This window comes from Dama dama, chromosome 28 (assembly GCF_033118175.1).
Source record: "Dama dama isolate Ldn47 chromosome 28, ASM3311817v1, whole genome shotgun sequence".
Lineage (NCBI taxonomy): Eukaryota > Metazoa > Chordata > Mammalia > Artiodactyla > Cervidae > Dama > Dama dama.
The window spans coordinates 4,239,081-4,247,603 of NC_083708.1; positions in this window are offsets into that span (position 1 = coordinate 4,239,081).

An 8,523-nucleotide genomic window follows, 5' to 3' on the forward strand; every position below is an offset into this window, starting at 1 on the left:
CCAAAAGTGACTTTTATAAGCATTTTGACAATATTTACTTCTGTGAAATAGCAGTTTGTTAATCAGCATGATAAATAGGAAAAGTAATTTTGCTTTTGTAAGCTAACTGGAATTCGAGACACATTAATACACTAGAGTTACTTCATGAGCAAAACTGGCTTTCCATTGAGTCTTTATATTTGTCCCTTACTTTTAGATTTCCGACTGCTTTCATGAATAACAACATTTTGTAATCTCGGCCTTTAGAATAGTATTACTAACTGATATCAAAATGCATAAAAGGAGAAATGATAGGAATGTTTACTTTTACATTTGGACCACCAACTTCAAGATATTTATGCGGATATATTCTCCCTCTTTGACTTGCCTTTGGGTTTTAGTAGCATATCTTTTGAGAAGCAAAAGTTTCTTTTTTAATTTTTATGAAGTCATGTATTTTTAAGTTTATGATTGTGGTGTCATATTTTTAAAATATTTGTCAAAATGTAAAAGTTAAGAAACAGTATTCTAGAAAATTATGAAAAGAGTTTATTGTAAAGGAAAAGAAGCTGAGGAATAAAAGCAAGTGAAATATTTTATCGTATGTGGGAAGAGACTGCATACACAGAGTAATTCTACACAGTATTGGAAAAAAAGACAATACTGAAGATAAGTATATGTAGCTGTGTGTGTGTGTGTGTATGCACATATGTGTCTTATGCCCATGTTGTAAGTAAGTTAATGCTAGTTGCTCACTTGTGTCTGACTCTTTGCAACCCTATGGACCAAAATCTGCCAGACTCCTCCATCCATGGGATTCTCCAGGCAAGAATGCTGTAGTGGGTCGCCATGCCCTCCTCCAGGGGACCTTTCTGACCCAGGGATCGAACCTACATCTCTTATGTCTCCTGTATTGGTAGTCATGTTCTTTACTGCCAGTGCCAACTGAGAAACCCTCAAATCTTATTTGACTACATTTATAAGACCAATAAAATAAAATTAATGATTTGGACAGACAAAATTAATAAACTTATCATCAAATATATCTTATAGTTTCTAAGAAAAAAGGCAGGTGTGGTAAAGACTATTACACTGATACACTTTGAAACTCTTTAATGATGCTAAAGAGTCAACTTTATACATAATGTTATAAATTCTGAAATTTTGTTTTCTAATGATTCACTGCTAGTATTAGAAATAAAGTACTATTTGTATATTAATTTCATCTACCACATGTAAATTATTTTATAGACTCCTCTTGATTTTTAAGTAAACAATCATTACAGGTGTAAATAAATAATTTTACTTCATCATTTTCTAATGTTATATCTTTATTTTTTTTTCTTTTTGCATTAGACAGGAAACCCTATACAGCATTGAATAAAAGTTGTGCCAATAGATATTATTCCATTTATCTCTGTCTTAATTGGAAAGCATTCATTAACTCTTCACTGAATGCAATATTAAGTAAAGTTTGGTCTGTCACCCAATTATTAATTTAGTTCCACCTAAGTAATCTTAAAGCAATATCTGGATATATCAATTTTTTTCCCAGTAGCTCAGCTGTACCTCAGAACAAATTTCAGTATTAGGCATAGGGATAGAAAAATCCACTATCCACCTAAATAAAATCCAAAGTGCTTGGCATTCAATCAAAAATTACCAATCCTGCAAAGAAACAGAAAAAATTATACACAAAGTAAGGGTGAAAGTAATGTATTGAAAACAAACAAGAACAGATACAAGCAGTAAAATTAACAGTTAAGAATATTAAAAAGAGTTTGTAACTACACATTGTTTAGTCTCTGAATCATGTCTGACTCTTATAACCCCATGGGCTGTAGCCCACCAGACTCCTCCATCCATGGGATTTTCTAGGCAACAATAATGGAGTCACTTGTCATTTCCTTCTCCATAAAACTACACTACATATGATTCAAAAGGCTAAAGGAAAGATTGAACAGTGAGATGACTACAGTGAAGCAAGTGAAGTATTCAGAGTGAAAAATTCAAGAAGGAACCCATTCGTAGGCTCAAGCAAGAGCAGTGTCAGCACTTGAGTGGGAATTCCACTTTAAATTTTGCCCTCTTGATTCCACACTCTGTGGGTATCTATTGACCCTGAGGTGCCGGAGATGGTCGCCTTAATTGTTATGCCTTTTCCATTAAATGTTTTACTCACAAGTGAAAACATTGTATGGTAGGGGTTTTGTTATGCAGAAATAAAAATTATGAGAGCAATTTCTTATGGGATGGGGTGGAACCTTTTGTGGTCACTTTTCTGAAATCAATTCCATAGTCAACAGTATACATCTTCTTTCATGGTTTTCTCAAAAGATGTTTGGTATCTGTTAAGAAGATTGTGATAGAAAACGTTCTGGTGAGCATGTTACTCACTAGATTTTCTGACTTCCTTTTGTGCAGGAAGTCACAGGATAGAAGTCACGTGACAAGCCTGAAAAGACAAAGACCTTGTTATTGAATTCCTCAGTCTAAAGGGGTAGAGAATTTAGATATCATCAATTCCTCTAGGCCCTAGACCTGTAGGTGCAGATGATAATCAAGAATAGAAGGTGCCGTGTAACCAGCAATGACCACATAGAAGATCAAACAAAGTGTGTGAGACAGCACTCAATGCTAGTGGAGATACTTGGAATGGATCAGGCTTCGGGAACTTTTAGGGGCAGAACTAAGCCACACTACGTCTCCAGATAACTAACTGAATTAGCTGTAATGAAAAGTGAAACAGCATTGCAGTGTGTAGACACAGAGTATCTTCAAGAAGCAGAGAAATGTTCTACATGTGTAGAACACAGTGCAAACAGCAAAAGTCATTGCCACTCTCTTAAATGAGTAGTTTAAGGGGCATGTATGTAGAGCCTTTAATAAAGCACATTTATGTTTTAAAATAAACAGGAAAATAGTTATGAAAGTTACAAAATGGAATATTTTATAGAAGGAGATAACCAATGAATTTATCAGAGTACAGTGTTATCACTTACTAAAAAAAACTGGAATTTCTTCAACTATAAACTTTATTAATGAAGATAGGAAATGAAATTGTTTCAAATACCTATTTATTTAGGTTATTAGCCTTTTTTGTATAATAAGTCCCCTACATAACAATCATCAAATTGTAAACTTTCAAAGATGCAACCACTCATTTATATGTCTGTCATGTAGGCTGGCTCATGAGTCTGGCATATATTGTCATAGGTGTGCATCATCTGCAATTTGTTGTACTTTTGTGACAAGCTATATCTGCAAGATTGCTTAATTGAACTCCATGCTTTGCAACACAAGTTTATTAGTGAATACCTAATGGGATTGGAGGCCCAGAGAGAGGCCAAAGAGAGACAAAAGGAAGAAGGAACTGAAGAACTGAAGAGATTCATGATGCAGGAAATGGCAAGGAGATTTCTTTATTTGAAGAGAAACTTAGTTTTTGAGGTACAGGACCTGAATGTAGAATGGTATATAAAGGTTACAGAATGCAATCCAATGCTATGAGGTCATCTATGATGAGGGAAAAAAAAGAGAGAGAGAGAGAGAGAGAGAGAGAGAGAACTTCTACCTAGAGATAGGAATAGCAGACCACCTGACCTGCCTCTTGAGAAATCTGTATGCAGGTCAGGAAGCAAAAGTTAGAATTGGACATGGAAAAATAGACTGGTCCCAAATAGGGAAAGAAATACCTCAAGGCTGTATATTGTCACCCTGCTCATTTAACTTATATGCAGAGTACATCATGAGAAATGCTGGGCTGGATGAAGCACAAGCTGGAATCAAGATTGTTGGGAGAAATATCAATAACTTCAGATATGCAGATAACACCACCCTAATGGCAGAAAGTGAAGAAGAACTAAAGAGCCTCTTGTTGAAAGTGAAAGAGGAGAGTGAAAGAGTTGGTTTAAAGCTCAACATTCAAAAAACTAAGATCATGGCATCCAGTCCCATCACTTCATGGCAGATAGATAGGGAAACAGTGGAAACAGTGGCAGACTTTATTTGGGGGGGCTCCAAAATCACTGCTGATGGAGACTTCAGCCAGGAAATTAAAAGATACTTACTTTTCAGAAGAAAAGTTATGACCAAACTAGATAGCATATTTAAAAGCAGAGACATTACTTTGCCAACAAAGGTCCGTCTAGTCAAGGCTATGTTTTTTCCAGTAGTCATGTATGGATGTAAGAATGGGGCTAGAAAGAAAGCTGAGCACTGAAGAACTGATGCTTTTGAACTGTAGTGTTAGAGAAGAGTCTTGAGAGTCCCTTGGACTTCAAGGAGATCCAACCAGTCCATAAAGGAGATCAGTCCTGGGTGTTCATTGGAAGGACTGATGTTGAAGCTGAAACTCCAATACTTTGGCCACCTGATGGGAAGAGCTGACTCATTTGAAAAGACCCTAATGCTGGGAAAGATTGATGGCAGGAAGAGAAGGGGATGACAGAATATGAGATGGTTAGATGGCATCAATGACTCAATGGACATGAGTTTGGGTAAACTCGGGAGTTGGTGATGGACAGGGAGGCCTGCTATGCTGCAGTCCATGGGGTTGCAAAGAGTCAGACATGACTGATCGACTGAATCGAACTGAATTAAACCCCGATACCACTGGATGATGTTTTCAAGAGGATACATAAAGTTGAATTCAGCAAGGATTCAATTTCTGATGATCCTTCAGCTCTACTGTCTCCCACCTCCTCTGCCTACCCCAAACAGTAATTGCCAGGTTTTGTTTTTTTTTTTTTTTTTCCTCCGGTAATACTGTACTTATGGTGGACTTCTCCAGTGGCCCAGCAGTAAAGTATCTGCCTGAAATGCAGAAGATGTAACAGGAGATGCAGTAAAAGATGCAGGTTCGATCCCTGAGTTGGGAAGATCCGCTTGAGAAGGAAATCACAACACATTCTAGTATTCTTGCCTGGAAAATCACATGGACAGAGGAGCCTGGTAGACAACAATTTATGGGGTAGCAAAGAGTTGGACGTGACTTAGTGACTAAACAACAACAGTTTTTCATGGTATTGTACTGTAAGATAAAAAACATTTTTCTTGGAGGGAGGAGCCAAGATGGCGGAGGAGTAGGACAGGGAGACCACTTTCTCTCCTACAAATTCATCAAAAGAATATCTGAACGCAGAGCAAACTTCACAAAACAACTTCTGATCGCTAGCTGAGGTCATCAGGCGCCCAGAAAAGCAGCCCATTGTCTTCGAAAGGAGGCAGGACAAAATATAAAAGATAAAAAGTGAGACAAAAGAGCTAAGGACGGAGATCCGTCACGGGAAGGGAGTCTTTAGAGGACGTTTCCAGACACCGGGAAACCCTTGCACTGGCGGGCCTGGGGGAAATGTTTGAACCTAGGAGGGCAACCTGACTGGGAGGGAAACAATAAATAAAACCCACAGATTACGTGCCTAAAAGCAACTCTCAGCAGAAAAGTGCCCCAGACACCCGCATCCGCCACCAGCAAGTGGGGGCGGCACGGAGAGGAGCGGGCGGCATTGCTTGGGGTAGGGTCCGGGCCTGAGTGCCCTGAGGACAATCGGAAGGAGCTTTTGTGAGTTGCCAACTTGAACTGTGGGAGAGCAGGGAAGAGAGAGAAAATTAACCGGCCCGAACACGCTGCCGGCCATTCTCAGAACAAAGGGACCAAGAGGGTCCAGAGAAGAGCTCACAGACTGCGGGCCAGCCCAGACCCACCGGAGGCAGGAGCAGGTCGCGGCGAGACACAGGGTGCAGGCACCCGACCGGCACGGGTGGGGACTGGGGTTGGGGACGCGGAGGGCAGAAGGCGCACGCACCCGACTGGCGCCGGCGGAAACTGAGATTGGGACGTGGAAGGGAGTGGGCGCGCCGCACCCAGGGAGAGTGCGCCTGTCAAGTCCCTGGCTGCCTGGACCGCTCTGACGGGGAAGGCACAAGAGCGGACGCAGCCTTCTGTTCCGCGCTTTTGTGGAACACCCGAGGGCTGGAGCTGCGCACAGCGCGCGGCGCGCTCCATATAGAGCAGCCTGGAGCCTGAGCAGCGAAGACCGAGAAAGCAGCGCCAGCCTCTCCCGGCAGCGCCAGCCCCTCCCCGCAGCGTCAGCCCCTCCCCGCAGAGCGACGGAACTAGCTATCTGAAAAAGAGTCCACCTCCGCCCGCCTGTGTCAGGGCGGAAATGAGGCTCTGAAGAGACCGGCAAACAGAAGCCAAATAAACAAAGGGAACCGCTTCAGAAGGGACTGGTGCAACAGATTATAATCCCTCTAGAAAACACTGACTACACCGGAAGGGGCCTGTAGATATCTGAAACTGAGCCGAACCCACACTGACCGCAACAGCTCCAGAGAAACTCCTAGATATATTTTTACTTTTTTTTTTTTTTAATAAGAAAAGAAAAAGAAAAAATAAAAAAATTTTTCTTTTTTATTTTTTCTCTTTTATTTTCCTTTAAAATTCCCTATTACTCCCCCATTACTCCTTAACTTTCATTTTCATAGATTTTTATGATTTTTTAAATTAGGGAAAATTCCTTTTATTTTTTTTTCTTTTTGTCTCCTTTTTCTCTTCTATTTTCTATTTTTCTTTTTCTCTTATTTCTTTTAAAGTCCTCTAGTACTCCTCTACTACTCCTTAATTTTCATTTTCAATACACTATAACCTTACCAAAAAAAAAAAAAAGAGAAGCCCTATTTTTTAAACTGAACTTCATATATATTTTTAAAATTTTTTTGTGTGTGTTTTGGTTTTTGTTTTTAATATAGTATTTTTAAGAGTCTAATCTCTACTCTAGATTTTTAATTTTTGTTTTTCAATATATGATATAAATTGTGAACATTTAAGAATCCAATATTCAGTTCCCATTTTTATTCAGGAGTGTGTTGATTATTCTCTCCCAATCTTGACTCTCTGTTTTCTACCTCAGAACACCTCTATTTCCTCCTTTCCCCTTTTCTTCCCAATCCAATTCTGTGAATCTTGGTGGGTGTCTGGGCTACGGAGGACACTCTGGGAACAGACAACTGCATAGATCTGTCTCTCTCCTCTTGAGTCCCCCGTTTTCTCCTCCTGCTCAATACTATCTCCCTCCTCCCTCTCCTCTTCTTCATGTAACTCTGTGAACCTCTCTGGGTGTCCCTAATGGGGGAGAATCTTTTCGCCATTAACCTAGAAGTTTTATTATCAGTGCTGTATAGTTGGAGAAGTCCTGAGACTACAGGAAGAATAAAACTAAAATCCAGAGGCAGGAAACTTAAGCCCAAAACCTGAGAATGCCAGAAAACTCCTGACTACATGGAACTTTAAGTAATAAGTGACCGTCTAAAAGCCTCCATACCTACACTGAAACCAACCACCACCCAAGAGCCAATAAGTTTTAGAGCAAGACATACCAAGCAAATTCTCCAGCAACGCAGGAACATAGCCCTAAACGTCAACATACAGGCTTCCCAAGGTGACACCTAACACATAGACCCATCTCAAAACTCATTACTGGGCACTCCATTGCTCTCCAGAGAGAAGAAATCAACTTCCACGCACCAGAACACTGACGCAAACTTTCCTAACCAGGAAACCTTGACAAGCCAATCGTCTAACCCCACCCACAGGGCAAAACCTCCACAATAAAAAGGAACCACAGACCTCCAGAATACAGAAAGCCCAGTCCAGACAGAGCAATCTAAACAAGATGAAAAGGCAGAGAAATACCCAACAGGTAAAGGAACATGAAAAATGCCCACCAAGTCAAACAAAAGAGGAGGAGATAGGGAATCTACCTGAAAAAAGAATTTAGAATAATGATAATAAAAATGATCCAAAATCTTGAAAACAAAATGGAGTTACAGATAAATAGCCTGGAGACAAGGATTGAAAAGATGCAAGAAATGTTTATTAAAGACCTAGAAGAAATAAAAAAGAGTCAATTAAAAATGAATAATGCAATGAATGAGATAAAAAACACTCTGGAGGGAACCAAGAGTAGAATAACGGAGACGGAAGATAGGATAAGTGAGGTAGAAGATAAAATGGTGGAAATAAATGAAGCAGAGAGGAAAAAAGAAAAAAGGATCAAAAGAAATGAGGACAACCTCAGGGACCACTGGGACAAAGTGAAATGCCCCAACATTCGAATCATAGGAATCCCAGAAGAAGAAGACAAAAAGAAAGGTCATGAGAAAATACTCGAGGAGATAATAGCTGAAAACTGCCCCAAAATGGGGAAGGAAATAGCCACCCAAGTCCAAGAAACCCAGAGTCCCAAACAGGATAAACCCAAGGCAAAACACCCCAAGACACATATTAATCAAATTATCAAAGATCAAACACAAAGAACAAATATTAAAAGCAGCAAGGGAGAAACAACAAATAACACACAAAGGGATTCCCATAAGGATAACAGCTGATCTATCAATAGAAACCCTCCAGGCCAGAAGGGACTGGCAGGACATATTGAAAGTAATGAAAGAGAATAACCTACAACCTAGATTACTGTACCCAGCAAGGATCTCATTCAGATATGAAGGAGAATTCAAAAGCTTTACAGACAAGCAAAAGCT